The sequence below is a fragment of the Eriocheir sinensis genome, unplaced genomic scaffold, assembly GCF_024679095.1.
Source record: "Eriocheir sinensis breed Jianghai 21 unplaced genomic scaffold, ASM2467909v1 Scaffold1563, whole genome shotgun sequence".
NCBI classification, from domain to species: Eukaryota; Metazoa; Arthropoda; class Malacostraca; order Decapoda; family Varunidae; genus Eriocheir; species Eriocheir sinensis.
Window position 1 is genome coordinate 13,177 of NW_026110921.1, and position 16,165 is coordinate 29,341.

The 16,165-nt window shown below is 47.9% G+C and overlaps 1 protein-coding gene across 5 annotated transcripts in view; it reads left to right on the top strand.

Moving 5' to 3' along the window:
• The window catches only part of LOC126990339 (uncharacterized), a 41,063-nt gene that overhangs the window by 12,876 nt on the left and 12,022 nt on the right, over positions 1–16,165 (top strand). The window contains exon 1 of one of the 5 annotated variants that reach the window (XM_050848917.1): positions 15,194–15,433. The exons of the other annotated variants lie outside the window; for them this stretch is intronic. The gene's annotated coding sequence lies outside the window, so the exon portion shown is untranslated. Of the gene's footprint in view, positions 1–15,193; positions 15,434–16,165 lie in introns of those variants that run through there. 5 annotated transcript variants of the gene reach the window in all.

A 16,165-nucleotide genomic window follows, 5' to 3' on the forward strand; every position in this document is an offset into this window, starting at 1 on the left:
TCGAGCTTATTTTTGAAGGAGTCAATCGTGTTACACTGGACCACTGATGGTGGAAGCTTATTCCATTCTCGCACTATAACGTTGGTGAAGAAAAATTTGGTGCAGTCTGAATTTACTTGTCTACATCTGAGTTTTACGCCATTGTTCCTCGTGCGCAAAGTGTCATCGATCATAAACAATGTTGATCTGTCTACATTCGTGAAACCATTAAGTATTTTAAAACATTCGATCAGTTTTCCTCGGAGGCGACGTTTCTCAAGAGAGAACATGTTAAGGGTAGAAAGCCTTTCTTCGTAGGATTTGTTGCGCAAGGAAGGGATCATTTTCGTTGCCCGACGCTGAACACCTTCTAATTTAGCAATATCCTTTGCATGGTGGGGAGACCAAAACTGTACCGCATATTCCAAGTGGGGTCTGACTAAACTGTTGTAGAGCAGGAGTATTACATCTTTATTCTTGAATACAAAGTTTCTTTTAATGAAGCCCAACATTCTGTTCGCTTTATTTGCTGCATCGATGCATTGCTGTGAGAATTTGAGGTTTGACGCGATTTTGACCCCCAAGTCCTTGACGCATTGAACGCTTTTGAGTTTAACGCCGCGCATTTCGTATTCGAACTTCTTATTCCTCGTTCCAATTTGAAGGACCTGGCACTTGTCTACGTTAAAGGGCATCTCCCATCTATCCGACCAAGCTGAAATTTTGTGCAAATCCTCTTGGAGGCTTTGCCTGTCTTCGTCAGTCAGAACCGAGTTACCAATCTTTGTGTCGTCTGCAAATTTACTAATGCGGTTATTGAGTCCAACATCCACGTCGTTGATGTATATAATGAAGAGCACTGGGCCAAGGACCGAGCCCTGAGGGACGCCACTAGTGACAGGCGCCCACTCTGAGTTAAATCCGTCAATCACTACTCTTTGTTGTCTGTTGCTCAACCAATTCGCGATCCATTGGTTTACTTGACCGTCAATACCTATTTGCTTTAATTTGTAAAGTAATTTATGATGCGGGACTTTATCAAACGCTTTCTGGAAATCAAGATAGACTACGTCCAGTGATTTGGTTACGTCATAAACAGTGAAGAGGTCGTTATAAAAGGTTAATAGGTTTGATAGGCAGGATCTTTTGTTTCGGAAGAGAGAGAGAGAGAGAGAGAGAGAGAGAGAGAGAGAGAGAGAGAGAGAGAGAGATGCCTCACGTGTCCTGCCTGACCCAAGAGGGGCCAGAGGGGGAGGGGGATTAGAGTTCCTTTGGTGATGGTGGGGCGATCCTGTCTGACCTATTCTGCTCCGGCTTTCACTCTGGTTGTTTTGAAATGTCCATTCCCTCACCCAATATCTGCTCCACGATTACGGATACCCATTACTTTTTTGTGTTAGTAGACAGCAAATGTATCCAGGATTCTCATTTGTTGATGTATTTCACGCATTACGAAAAATATGAAGGAATTTTAGTAAATTAAGGAAGCCCTGTTGAGTGTCCGCTCTCCAACAGGTTTCACCCAAACCAGATCGGCTTAGCTCCCCATCACCATCAACCAATCACCAGCAACAGAGCGGCTATGCCCTTCCTTCATCGCCTGTGGGGAGGGGCTTCTGGGTTCAACTCGACGTGGACAGACTATAGCTGACTATGGCTTACTATGACTGGGGCTGACCCTCTCACCCCCTTCTCCTATATATATACCGAACAGTACAGTCTAGATCGTTACAGTATATTCGATCATACAAGAATGAACAAGTAGTAAAAATCTGGGCGAGTTGGCAACACTTCCCGCTTGGCGCCTGGCTGTGCCCCGCGGGGCGCGGGCGGAGCCATTGCTCCCCGCCCCCCTGCTCGCTCCTCCCGGAGTGTTCCAGAGGCCCATAGACCCCGGGAGAAGCTTCCAGCACAACACTATCCCCCCCTCTTAAGTGTGATCGTCCCGATTACACACTTAACTATATACAAACATAAGAAAATTAATCAAAACATAATAATCGTCGTATCGCCGTGGACGCCCGCGTTGTCTCTGTCTTCTATCCTCTGCCTCCTGCGCGTCTGTCTCCTGGTGCGCCTCGTCATCGTCCGTTTCTTGGGATGTCCCTGGAACATCTGCCGAAGCCGGGAGGTTATCTCCCTCGGCTGAAAGGTCGTCATCGACCTCCTCTCGGTCCTGGACGTCCTTTGCGTTGTCGTCGGCTGCTGAGTGTCTGTAGTTGTCCCAGGTGTAGTTTCCCGGACCGTGGTACCTCCATAGCCGGTTGACGTGGACAACTTTCGGCTTGGTCTTTTCCCTTTTCCGGATTCGGTAAGTCACGTCGGAGAGGCGTTCTAGCACAGTAGTATAAGGGCCTTCCCAGGGGCTCTGTAACTTCAGAGACTGTCCTTTCTTCCTCTGCGGGTTGTAAAGCCAGACTTGGTCTCCTTCCTTGAAGTCAACGTGGCTTGCCCTCATATTGTAACCGCGCTTCATGGCCTCCCCGGAGAACTTCAAGGCACCACGGACTTGATGGTGCACCTCTTCCAGCCGTTCCTCTAGCTGACGGGCAAAACTGGAGGCGTCCCTTGGGAGGCCTTCCCCAGGAGGCCTTCCTGTCAGTAGGTCCACCGGCAATCGCAGCTCACGTCCAAATATCAGCTTTGCCGGCGAAAACCCCGTAGTCTCGTGGGCGGCAGACCTGTAGGCCATGAGGAGCGCAGGCAGCTTCTGATCCCATGAATACTGGTCATTGTTGCACTGCTTGGCCAACTCCTGGCCCAACGTCCAATTAAACCTCTCCACCATTCCGTCTGACTGTGGGTGCAGAAGGGTGGTCCGGGTCTTCTTGATACCCAGAAGCTTGCAGCACTCAGCAAGGACTGTTGACTCAAAATTCCTTCCCTGGTCGGAATGGAGCTCGATTGGCACACCGAAGCGACAGAAGAATTCCTCCACCAATACCTTTGTGATGGTAGTGGCTTCCTGGTCAGAGATGGCGTAGGCTTCCGGCCACTTGGTGAAGTAATCCATTGCGACGCAGATGAACCTATTTCCGTTCGTCGTCAGAGGCAAGGGTCCTGCTATATCCACTGCCACCCGTTCCATTGGGGCTCCAACCTGGTATAGTTGCAATGGGGCACGGTGACGCTTCTTGGGGCCCTTCTTTGCACAGCACACCTCACACGCGTGACACCATTCTTCCACATCCTTCCTCATGCCAACCCAGTAAAACCTTTGGCGCAGGCGACTCAGTGTCTTCTTTACCCCAAGGTGTCCGCTGGTGATGCTGTCGTGCATTTCTTTCAAGACGCCTTCCCGGGACTTCATAGGTAGCACCGTGGACCAGTAGTGGTCAAGACCATCATGAGAAACCCAGCGTCGCTGCAACACCCCGTTGTCCATCCGTAGAGTGTCCCACTGAGTCCAGTAATTTTTGGTGGTAGGGCTCTCTCTCGAGATTACCTCCCACCCAGGTCGCGTTGACGACTGCCTCAGCCACTCCATAATTGGTCGCAGATCTCGGTCCTCCCGCTGCAGTTTTCCCAAGTCTTCCCATGGCACCTCCGCTGTCTGTTCCACTGTAGTGCGGCGGCACATATTCTGGACGCTTTCCCTCTGGAGGCACTGTTGACACTCAGGTACGCAGTGGCGCCGGCTTAAGCTGTCCGCGTTACCGTGTGTTAGCCCAGATCGGTGCACAATAGTGTAGTGATGCTGCTCTAGTTTACCTATCCAGCGAGCAAGTTGGCCCTCAGGGTTTTTCAATGACTTCAGCCACCGCAATGCAGCGTGATCCGTTTGGATGGAGAAAGTTGCACCGTACAGGTAAGCATGGAAAAAGTCAAGGCATTTGACTACTGCCAGGAGTTCTTTCCGGGTCACACAATAGTTTTTTCTCGGCGGGGGTGAGCTTCTTGCTGAAGTAGGCCACAACTCGCTCTATGTTGGCACATGCTTGGGATAGCACTCCACCAATCCCCTCATCACTGGCATCACAATCCAGTATAAAAGGCTTAGAGGAGTCTGGGTAGGTGAGTATGGGCGAGCTGATGAGGGCCTCCTTGAGATTCTCAAAGGTAACCTGAGTTTCCGCTGTCCACTCAAACTTGCTCCCCTTCTTCGTCAGGAGGTGCAGTGGTGCAGCAATCGTAGCGAAGCCTTTCACAAACCTGCGGTAGTATGAGCACAACCCGAGGAAGCTCCGCAGCTCCTTCACGTTGGTGGGTGTCGGCCAGTCCCTTACCGCAGCCACCTTCTCAGGATCAGTGCGTACTCCAGCCTCGCTCACGATGTGTCCCAAGTATTGGACCTCCTTTTGGAATAGGGAGCATTTCTTCGGGCTGAGCTTAAGGTGTGCAGCTCTAAACCGGGCGGAAACCTCGGATAGCCTTTCCATCTCCTGCTCGAAGGTCTGGCCAATGACAATCACGTCGTCGAGGTAGATGAGTGCCGTCTTCCAGTGAAGTCCCTCCAGCACCCTCTCCATCAGCCGCTCGAACGTGGCCGGCGCGTTGCACAGTCCAAAGGGCATGACCTTAAACTGCCACAGGCCTTGACCGTAGGAGAAGGCTGTTTTCTCTTTGTCCTGCTCCGCCATTTTGACTTGGTGATACCCCGACTTCATATCTAGTGTTGAAAACCACTTGGAGCCCACCAAAGCGTCGAGCGTGTCGTCGATCCGTGGGAGTGGGTATGAATCCTTGATGGTAAGATCGTTGAGGGCTCGGTAGTCCACGCAGCACCTGAGGGAACCGTCCTTTTTCCTGACGAGCACTACAGCAGACGCCCACGGGCTGCTGGACCGCTCGATTAACCCCTCTTGCCGGAGGTCATCCATCACCTCATCCATCTCCTTGCGACGGGCTGGTGCCATCCTTCGAGGAGCTTGCTTTACTGGGCGGTGGCTACCTGTGTCGATGTGGTGCTCTACCAGGTCCGTACACCCCAAGACCAGGTCTCCTGTGGAAAACACATCTGCATTCCTCACGAGAAGCTCCCTGAGCTGTTCCACTTGGGGCTCCTCCAGACACTGGGAGCTCCTGGCAAACAAATCGCGCAGGTAGTCGGGCAGCTCCTCCTAGGGCTTCGTCAAGGTTCTCCTGCAGACACAGGTTCTCGGTTCCTGGTCGATCTCTTGGCACAACCCCACCATGGTCCCTTGTTTTCTTTTCTTTGGGCTGAAGGAGACATTGGCAACGACGACAGGCACTTCCGCTGCAGCAGGGTCTGCCAAAGTACTGCCTACAATCACCCCGTTTTCTACCGGGCATCGACTTCCACTCTCTACCACACACAGACTAGCTGGGGGAGCACCCGTAATTTGACAGGGTAACAGCTTCTCTGACCTCGGAGGAATAATGGTGGTGCGCTTGACCGTCACTGGCAGGCCCTCCTTGTTCACAGTCGTCAGTGGCATCCTCCTTCCTCCTACAGTCAGCTGCTTAGCGCGGAAGTCCAGTTCGCACCAGTGGAAGACAAGATAATCCATACCAAGGATGCAGGGGTCGTCCATATCAGCCACGCAGACAGAGAGGAACTCTTCCTTTCCTCCGAGCTCAAACTTCACGTCCACTGGGCCTCTGAGCTCTGCATAGTGTCCAGTGACTCCGCACAGTCGATGCGACGTCTTAGGAAGCCGACGATGCCTCACCACGTCAGGCCGCACCAGTATGCGTTCCGAGCCTGTGTCGACGACCACAGGCCACAACACTCCGTCAACCTTGCCCTCCACTTGGCAGCTCGTCATGGTGGTTCTCCTGCACATTGATATCTTCGGGACATGTACAGGACAGACCGGTCGTTGCCCCCGTGAACCAGTCCTCCTTAGTTTCCCGAGTGGTGGTCCCTCGCCGGGGGCACATTTTTCCGACATTCATTCTTCCAGTGCCCCTTTCCTCCACAGGTCTAGTACTTGGGTCCTTCCCTGGGCTTCTTCTTAGCGCCACCTTCATATTCCTTCTTCCTTTTATAGCATTCGTTCTCCTCGTGCCCAACCTTCTCGCAGTACCAGCACGTTCCTTGGAACCTGTCTGTGTCGCTGACAGCGCCCTTTCGTGCCCTAAAGCCAGAAGTCGAGTCGTCCCTGAAGCTTGACAAGCTAGACCTAACAAAGGACTCAAACTCCATGGCACGTGCCAGAGCTTCCTGCATTGATGTTGGCTTAGCTTGCTTCACTTGTATTTTCAGCTGAGGGCTGTCCAGGGCATCGATGAATTGATCACGCAGCAAAACCGTCAGTAGGTCAGGGGTGGCACCTGGGTATGCCTTGTGCGCCATGCTCTCAAGGTCCTGAGCGAGTTCCTGAAGAGACTCGCCGCGCCTCCTGTTGCGGGTTCTGAACCTAACCCTGAAGAGCTCGTTCTGGTGCTTGGTCCCATATCGTTGCTCCAGCGCCTGTGCCAGCCCGCTGTAGCTGCCCTTTGTCGCATTGTCGAGCTGAGCAAGGACCTCCAGCGCCGTCCCTTTCAGGCTAGTGGCCAGCTGAACCACGCACTCTTGGTCATCCCATCCATTCCGAGCTGCCAACAGCTCAAACTGAGCGAGGTAAGCCTCCCAGGGGACCTTGCCATCAAACTCCTGAGGCTTCTTACTAACAGGCCACCCCAGCAGCCTCATGGGTCTGGCGGAACTTTTCGCGGGGGTAAACTCAGGCTGTTGGGACCCAGAATATGGACAAACAGAAGACGACCATAGCAGCACAGTTAATTAAAAGTGACCCCAATCAGAGGCAAATACCGAGTGGAGATATGGAGACAAGAATTGTAAATATGATAGGAGAGGGAAGGAAAGCAATTAGTCAGATATACAAAGTTGTAAACATCTGATAAGCACTAACACTACTGAGAGGTTATGGAAAATACCCAGACCCACATACAGAAAGCAGATACCCAGTAGGCGTGGTCAGGAAGTGTGGATAACCATTCAAGAGGACTCTAACATGTCACGTGCGGTGTGACGAAATGCTATAAGCGAATAACTGAAAAGAGAAGTCACTGTGGGAGTGTCTTAAGAGTGAAATAACAAATAGTAGGAGAAGTAAACAATATAACATAATGAGCGAGCCAATGGTTGTTGACAGGAAGTATTGGCTACTGGTTATGTAGAAAATGAAGGCGTGTCAAAGATGTAGTTCCGCCTCAAGCAAGGAAAAATGTGACCTAGACAACAGGGATATGGGCAGACCGAGCCTTGCACTCGCTTCAAGCAGACTTGCTACTCACTCAGCTGAGAATGGCTGTTGTGATCTTAATCGTGAGTAGAAATTCGAGAATCTAAGGGAAACCGACTGTATTGTCCTGGAGATTATAATGTAGGAGATGTGAAGTAGGATTGTGAGTGGGACAGGATCGTGATTATTTGTTTGCGATGTAAAGCAAAGGTAGAAAGCACTGGGTGTGGTATAATTTGGTGCTTCCGTGAAATTGTAGTAGATTATACTATAGGAATGTGTTATCAGGATGTGAGGAGAGTATTTAAATATTGTGATGTAAGCAGAGAGAAACAAACCACTGCTTGTGGAATGACGAGTGTTATTATTATTGGCAACAACTGAGCACAAATTGTAGTATTATGTTTAAAGACATGTCGTTTGTCATATGTTGTATCCATTGCTGAATATGCCAGCGTTATGATCGTCTGAGCATAGAATATTGCGTAAGGCAATTACTTTCATTTAATTTTAAATAAATGTATATTTACTTTTTCCCTTGTTTATCCCCGAACACCAGTCTCCAATAACAACTTAAGCCGGATCACGCTACCAGGGATACGAGACGGTGAGATCATTTATGGAGTAATTAATGAGTGATAATAGAGTTGATTAAATATAAGGAAAAGAAGGGTCCAAAAAGGCAAAACAGAGCTCAAACTACCCCGGACTTGCGTAGGAGAAGCATTTTGGGTACAACTAGCCCCTGCAGGCACTGGCTGTCCGTTTCCAGCCAAGCAGTTTTCAAGGGCCTTCACTCTGTCACTTACTTCTAATATTTCTTTATGTGTCGTCTCCCGTACCACCTCCATCTCTTGTTGAAGATTTGTGTGTTCTTTCTCCACTTCTATCAGGCGTTGTCCCAAGTTCGTGGTCACCTCAATCATTTCTCTTCGCACTGTCTCACTTTCATCTTGTACTGCTTTTAGCTGTAGCTGTAATCCTGTGAAGCGATCTTCCAGCTGTTCTTTGAGTTCTTGGAGTGTTCCTTTTTGTTGTTGCTGTGCTCTTTCTTGTTGTTGCTGTGCTCTTTCTTGTTGTTGCTGTGCTCTTGTTGTTCTTTGAGTTCTTGGAGTGTTCCTTCTTGTTGTTGCCGTGCTCTTTCTTGTTGTTCTTTGAGTTCTTGGAGTGTTCCTTCTTGTTGTTGCTGTGCTCTTTCTTGTTGTTCCTTGAGTTCGTGGAGTGCTCTTTCTTGTTTCTCCCCCGTAGTCTCAAGGATTCCAAAAGTTCAGTCAACATGTCGTCCCTCTGGGCAGCTTGGGAACGAGTCTCCATGGCGAAAAAACAAATGCCTACACTCCTGACGCCAATGTTATGCCGGACGTGTTACTTGGGTTCCGTGTCGCCGTCAGGAGACTCCGTGGGAGGGAGATATGTAAAACACCTTGCACAGCTTCTGTGGTTTAATATTCTTCCTTAGTAGTACAATTCACTCTGACTCTTCACTGACCACTAGCTGACTATGGCTTACTATGACTGGGGCTGATCCTCTCGCCCGAGGGGGGCGAAGCCCCTCCGTTAGAGGTTAGGCTATGTAAAGTTCGGTTGGGATAGTTTAAATATATTCGACATGAAGTGTGGGCTGTCGAAAATTACGCAGCGCGGGACGGATTTGGGCGGCGGTGGTGGGGGTGTGACACGCCCAACACTCGTCAACACACCGGCTGCAGCGGCTGCTAGGTTATGTTATAATAGATGGTAAATCTCAAGAATTACCACTCCAGACCCCCTACCCCCTAAAACAAGCCTGGGGACCTGTGGGGAACCGGTTTTTTTTGGGGGGAAGGCAAAATCACTGAAAAATGGGCTTCCAAAATTTCCCCAAAAAAATACATAAAATAGGAAAATTCCCTATTGTCTATCGATTTTAACTTGAGCCCTTGGGCGTGACTCAGGGAGAGACCGCGCTGGTGCCACATCACTCCATTACTCTCCTCAGAGAGGGTCTCTCTCTCTCTCTCTCTCTCTCTCTCTCTCTCTCTCTCTCTCTTTTCCATGGCTATGGAGGGCGCGAGAGTGATATCTACTTGAGTTGTCCATTGTGGCGTAACGCTGAATGGTGCGGCCTGGCGCCTGTTGCCAAGGTCCGTCAGGCGGCAAAGTCGCATGAGCCACGGTGCCAAGTGATATGGAAGGTTTACCGAGTCGTTTCTTTCCCTCTAATCCCAAGCCATTTATAACACCATGCAGTCGTATTATGAATGTATATATATTCCATAAATAGATAACGTAGAGATTAATAGTGAGACAGATCGCCATGCGCAGTTCATCGCTAGATCTGTAAACAGTGGGGGTTTCCCCGGACCAAGCCACAGGGCTCAAGTTAGACTCGATGGACTTATATAGTCTCGAAAGTAAGGAAAGTCCCTAACGTATACTCTTTTAATCTATTACAACATAACCTAGAAGCCGCTGCAGCCAGTCTGTTGACGAGTGTTGGGCGTGTCATTGGATGGTTATCGCAGTGGAACCCTCCACCCCCTCACCGCCGCCGTACCAATCCGTCCCGCGCAGTGTAATTTTCGACGGCCCACACCACATGTTCAATATGTTTAAACTACCCCAACCGAACTTAACATAACCTAACCTCTAACTGAGAGGGGCTTCGCCCCCCTCGACCCCTCTCCTAACCAGAGGGGGCTGCGCCCCCCGTGGAACCCCCACATTATAACCTAGGGAAAAAGACATTATAGCGTGTTCAGAGCATGAAGTCGGTTCAAGGTGTGGCAGATTCCAGAATTCCCATGATTGCAGCTCTGCCAGTTCGACCGCCAATTATCAGATTAGCACTCTCTCCCGGCCTACCCACCCACAACCCACCTGTTTATCTCTCTCTCTCTATCTCCCTCTCTCTCCCTCTCGACCCGGGGAAGGGACCTAGGGGTACACACCGACCACCACCACCACCACCACTACCACCACCACAACGTAGCAACATGGGAAAAATCGCTGCCACATGTCATAGAATTTATACAAATCCTTGTTATAATCCTAAACATCGACACTCATTGTACTATGTAGCTTCCTTTACTATATACAGAATATATAAAATATCACTTTCAAATAGCACATGGATGGGAAATAAGAGAGAGACGCATGTACGAAGGGTGATTTGGCAGCATGGCTTGAGGTAAACGACGATACCAGCTCCACCCTGAACCGACTTCATGCTCTGAACAGACTATAGTAGTAAAGCAACTCTAGGGAAATGTCGTTTCATTTATTATAATAGACGAAAATAATTATGCAGTATTCACTGAGAGGGGAGGTGGGATCCAACAATCAATAATTAGTACATATGGTACAATACTGCCGGTTAACCCGTCCACTTCTGCTAAGTTGATGCTAGATCGTTGTTTCCGAGTAATTAGGGGTACAAAATAAAACCGATTTGTGACAGCTGTCATACAGCCGTGACGCTCCTTCTGTCAACTGACCCGGGCGTGACCTACCGATTGTTACTTTTTTTTTTTTTACAACAAAGGAAACAATAATAAAAAAAAGCCCGCTACTCCCTGCTCCTATAAAAAGAATCAAAAGAGGTGGCCGAAAGAGAGGTCAGTTTCGGGAGGAGAGGTGTCCTGATACCCTCCTCTTGAAAGAGTTCAAGTTATAGGTAGGAGGAAATACAGATGAAGGAAGATTGTTCCAGAGTTTACTTGCGTGAGGGATGAAAGAGTGAAGATGCTGGTTAACTCTTGCATAAGGGTTTTGGACAGTATAGGGACCTACGCCGATGATTCCACTCTGCATTACTCAACTTCTTTTAATAGAAGACCCACCCTTCAGGAACTTAACGACTCAAGGCTGGAGGCTGCAGAACGCTTAGCCTCAGACCTTACTATTATTTCCGATTGGGGCAAGAAGAACCTGGTGTCCTTCAACGCCTCAAAACACAGTTTCTCCACCTATCCACTCGACACAATCTTCCAAACAACTATCCCCTATTCTTTGACAACACCCAGCTTTCACCTTCCTCAACACTAAACATCCTCGGTCTATCCTTAACTCAAAATCTCAACTGGAAACTTCATATCTCATCTCTTACTAAATCAGCTTCCTCGAGGCTGGGCGTTCTGTACCGTCTCCGCCAGTTCTTCTCCCCTGCACAGTTGCTGTCCATATACAGGGGCCTTGTCCACCCTCGTAGGGAGTATGCATCTCATGTGTGGGGTGGCTCCACTCACAGCTCTTCTGGACAGAGTGGAGGCTAAGGCTCTTCGTCTCATCAGCTCTCCTCCTCATAGTGATAGCCTCTTAAATTCCGCCGCAATGTTGCCTCTCTTTCTATCTTCTATCGATATTTCCACGCTGACTGCTCTTCTGAACTTGCTAACTGCATGCCTCCCCCCATTCCCGCGGCCCCGCTGCACTCTTTTTTCTACTCATGCTCATCCCTATACTGTCCAAACCCTTTATGCAAGAGTTAACCAGCATCTTCACTCTTTCATCCCTCACGCTGGTAAACTCTGGAACAATCTTCCTTCATCTGTATTTCCTCCTGCCTACGACTTGAACTCTTTCAAGAGGAGGGTATCAGGGCACCTCTCCTCCCGAAACTGACCTATCTTTCGGCCACCTCTTTGGATTCTTTTTAGGAGCAGCGAGTTGCGGGCTTTTTTTTATTAATGTTTACTTTTTTGTGCTCTTGAACTGTCTCCTTGGCTGGAAAAAAAAAATAAATAAAATATATATATATATATATATATATATATATATATATATATATATATATATATATATATATATTTATATATATATATATATATATACATACAAGTTTTGTCAAAAATAATGCCGTAATGGCAGTTTACCCATTCTTTATTTACGTTTTCGTTATCTTCTCACTTCCCGGTAGACGGCACCATGTACAGTCGTTGCCACACCCCTCCCCTGCCCGTAGCTGTCCCCGCCACTCAGTGGCAGTGTCCCAGTGATGTTACGAAAGTAACATTTTGTTACTTTTTTAGATAAGCTGTACATTTATACGACGCTGACCATAATGTTACAAAATTGATAAAACGCATTCAATTTGTTACTTTTTTGTCAGGTTCTAGCAATTACTGTTACGTTTTACAATGTACCGTAGGAACGTTCTCTTACTGTGAAAACCAAAATTATAGTTCTTATTTAAAAGGCTTAAAAAAAAAGACACGCCAGTCTTCGCCGACGGACCGACTTGGTCCGCTAGATTTCGATCGCCGATAGAGTCGGTCTGTCGGCATTCTGCTACGGGCCGCCTTTGGCAAAGGCCCGTGTTCCCTCGTGCAGGGGGGGATGGCCCGTCTTCGGACAAGGGCCAGTTTCCCCTAGTGGTACTAGGGGATAAATATGAAAAAAAAAAAAAAAAAAGGTTTCAAAGAAAGTGCAGCAGAGGGCCAATTTTTCCGTGCGTCCTGAAGTAAGTGATAACCCGTTTCCTTCCCCTTCCCTGCCCCCGGCTTGTGTAATAAAGGGCATAATGGCTCGATATGCAAACACCAAGCTGCCTGTTCAGAAGTTAACATGGCAGTTCTGCCTCAGGTTTTCACTAGGGATGGGCAAGTACCGTTAATTTGAGTACCGGTAGTACCGGTACCGTTTGGATCTTAGTTACGCTCGGCGCTCGCCCGCCTCCATGTGGTATCACGCGGTATAGGCCCTGTGTGGAGACGCTGAGTCACTGCCTCGCTGACCGTCTCCCCAAGTTCCCACCATTTTGTCCTGCTTTCCGTTTCCATTACAGCTCCCGTTTCCATTATTTTATTATTTTATAATTTTAGGTTGCTATTAAATATTGTTATTGTTATTAGACTATGATCGAGTACCCATATCACCGAGATATCCACTCACTGAGTGGGGATCTCTCTCTCTCTCTCTCTCTCTGAATGAAGTGAATATGTATTTTTTCGATAAAAAAATAGCATGTATAGTTATTATGGATCTACTCGATCATAGTGTAATAACAATAACAATATTTATTAGCAACCTAAAAAAAAAATATCGGACATGAAGAATTATCAATAAATTAAATAAATAAATCCGAGCAATCTGGTACCGGTACCGAGCAATCTGGTACCGTTAGTACCGGTACTGGTACCTGCCCACCCCTAGTTTTCACCTCCACATGTGGAAACAGGCGGTGACTGGCATCAGTGGCAGTGGGGGAGGAAAAAACTCCTCCAGTGAGTTTCTTTAGAGGATTGTTAGAGTTACAATTCACCGATGAAAGAGAACACACCACTGCTAAAGCCCCAAAAATATTAAGAAGACCAGACTGAGGTGGAAAAAGTAAACAAGATCCCTGAGGGTGAGGAAGAGACACCAGGGCCCGGATCCACAAAGGCTTAGTTCGTAGTTTTGGGCCCTTAGTGCGTAGTTTTGAGAAGATTGAGATTCACAAAAATAACTACAAACTAATCGATGACGTCACGGGTTAGCGCGCGGATCTACAAACGTTTACCGCCCTCTGTGTGACGTTAAATTTGTTGTTAAATAACTACTGCCTCGGAGCTGACGGTAACGCTAACAATATTATCAGATTTACGTATAAATGCTTATAAATCGCGTTTTTCAACTTGAAATATAACTTTGCGAGTAGAGGAGGCCCATTTCTTTATAAAATGTTGAGATATGCACCCGTTGAGAGGTATATGATAAGTGTGGGCGGTATGGCAACACCCGGCCGGGGGATTGCCAGGCCTCCCTCCTCTGCCTGCCGTGGAGGATGGCTTGGCGACGAGGAAAAGTTGCCGAACTTTATGTAATTTCTGATTTACTAGGGAGAATTTTGCGTTTTCCTTCTTTATGTAGATACAGAAAGCGTTCATTTACCCATACATGTCAACAGAACGATCTTACAATATATAATAGCGAAGAATAATCCGAGGCAAATAGATGCCCAGACTCAATTCTGCCCGAGGCTCAATTTTATCGATGACAGGGGCCTATATTTTTCCTTCCCCTGTCATTATTAATGAATCTCAGGTGTCGCAACTTGGTGTGAACATGCCCTAAGTATTCACCTGTGGAAATATATTGATGTATATGTGATTGGTATCCTATTTTCTGAGAAAAATGAATGTGCGATCATGGGTGTCGGAGTGCTGCTCTGGAGGATGGCTTGGCGACGAGGGAAAGCTGCAGAACTTTATGTACTTTCTTTTTTAATGAGGCAAATTTTGACATGGTCTTTGTCATCATAATAAAGAATGATGATTATGCTAGTTCTAGACGCCATATCAGTCGAAAAGAACCCCACATACACGAGCTTGAGCTAAGATAACAGAGGCATGTGGATGTCCGGGGCTTAATTTTGCCCGTGACACCGCCCCCATCCGTGGAGGGACCATGGACCTTTGTCGGGTGACAGCTATCCCATGAGTTGGGCTGCAGATATGGCAAGACAGTCTTAATTTTCCCTATTCCTTCCTTCCGTCCTTCGTTCTGTCTGCCTCGATATCTGTCCCATATTTCTATTTGCTTTCTTCCTGCCTCAATCTCCTCCGTATCTTCTTTTTCTTCATCTTAAGCATGTTCGTAGGTAACAAGACATCGAACAGCAGAGCTACTTTGACGCAAATGTGCAGCAAACAACGAAATAATTGAATTCGTAGATTACGATTTAGTACAGTTTGCCTTGAAAGGAAGAAAATGGAAAAGAGAATGGGTTTCTTGAACCAGCAGCTGGAGGGGGCTCCCTGGGATTGGCTGACGGTTCTGTAAACGTGGTTGCGATTCGCTGCAAGGCCAATGACGTCATCAACCAATCAGCGGCCTCGCTGACTTAGCGCGCCTCTAACTACAATCTAAGGTTTGCTTCGTGAATCTGACACTAACTTCGGTAGCTAAATCAATAGTGCGTAGTTATGTTAGTTCGTAGTTATTGAGTCTGTTTGTGAATTCGGGCCCAGGCGCACTAGAACTCATCACAGTGCTACAAAAAGTTACTGATAAATTTTATCAGTAATCAGGGAGGGGAAGGAAACGGGTTATCACTCACTTCAGGACGGACGGAAACGGTAACGCAGATACTGTGGCAGCCCCCAGTACAGCAGTTAAAAGATTGCAGTTATTCAGATATACGAATATGTTAATAGCCTCCTGCATAAACTTGGATCTGATGTGTGCACAACAGGAGCTGGAAGAGGAAAAATTCCGTGTCACCCCACATCTATTTCTAGAAGAGGGCCTGGAAAACCAAGAGACGCAGCCCCTCTCAGAAAATATCGTAAAAATAGCTGCTTGCCGAAAAAAACAAGACGAAGCAGCCAAGACATCTCTCGGTAAATATTGAAGATGACATGGTCATTGGTCAATGCCAAGTTTCATGGGAGTCCCATTAGAGAGAGAACACTACAACGCTCTCTCTCTCTCTCTCTCTGTAAACTCTAAATGTAAACAAATAAATTCAGACTGCACCAAATTTTCCTTCACCAACGTTGTAGTGCGAGAATGGAATAAAATCCCATGGCACCTTCAGTGGTCCAGTGTAACACGATTGACTCCTTTAAAAACAATCTCGACCGACACTTCCTTCAACTCAATATTAACTAAAATAGAAATGCAAAGTTCTGGAGGTATGTGATTCATGTAGAATCACTCTTCCCGGTACAGACTTCTCTTTCCCCGTGTTACGGGTGCCAGGGACGGCCGAGCTTGTGACGAGTGGTTAGCGTCCATTTTGTTCGCTTACGTCCCTGGAGACCGGTGCCCTCTCTCCCCGTGTTACGGATGTGTTTAACGACTGTGTTGTGACGAGTGTCAGAGGCCGCTTGACTCACTTTCGCCCCGCTCCCCTTATCATACCCCTGCTCGGACCGCGGGCGTGGCTAGCTGCCGTGTTCCAGACGTGCGTCGACTCAAACCTAACCATCAGACACTTAGCTAGCTACGTATATTTGCGGTGGCCTGCGTAGTCTTGGGGCCGCCAATATTTATACGTATGGGTGCGGCCATTACGTTTATTTGCTGTCGCCTACGTATCATTCCGGCCTACGCATCTTTTCGGCCGCTCA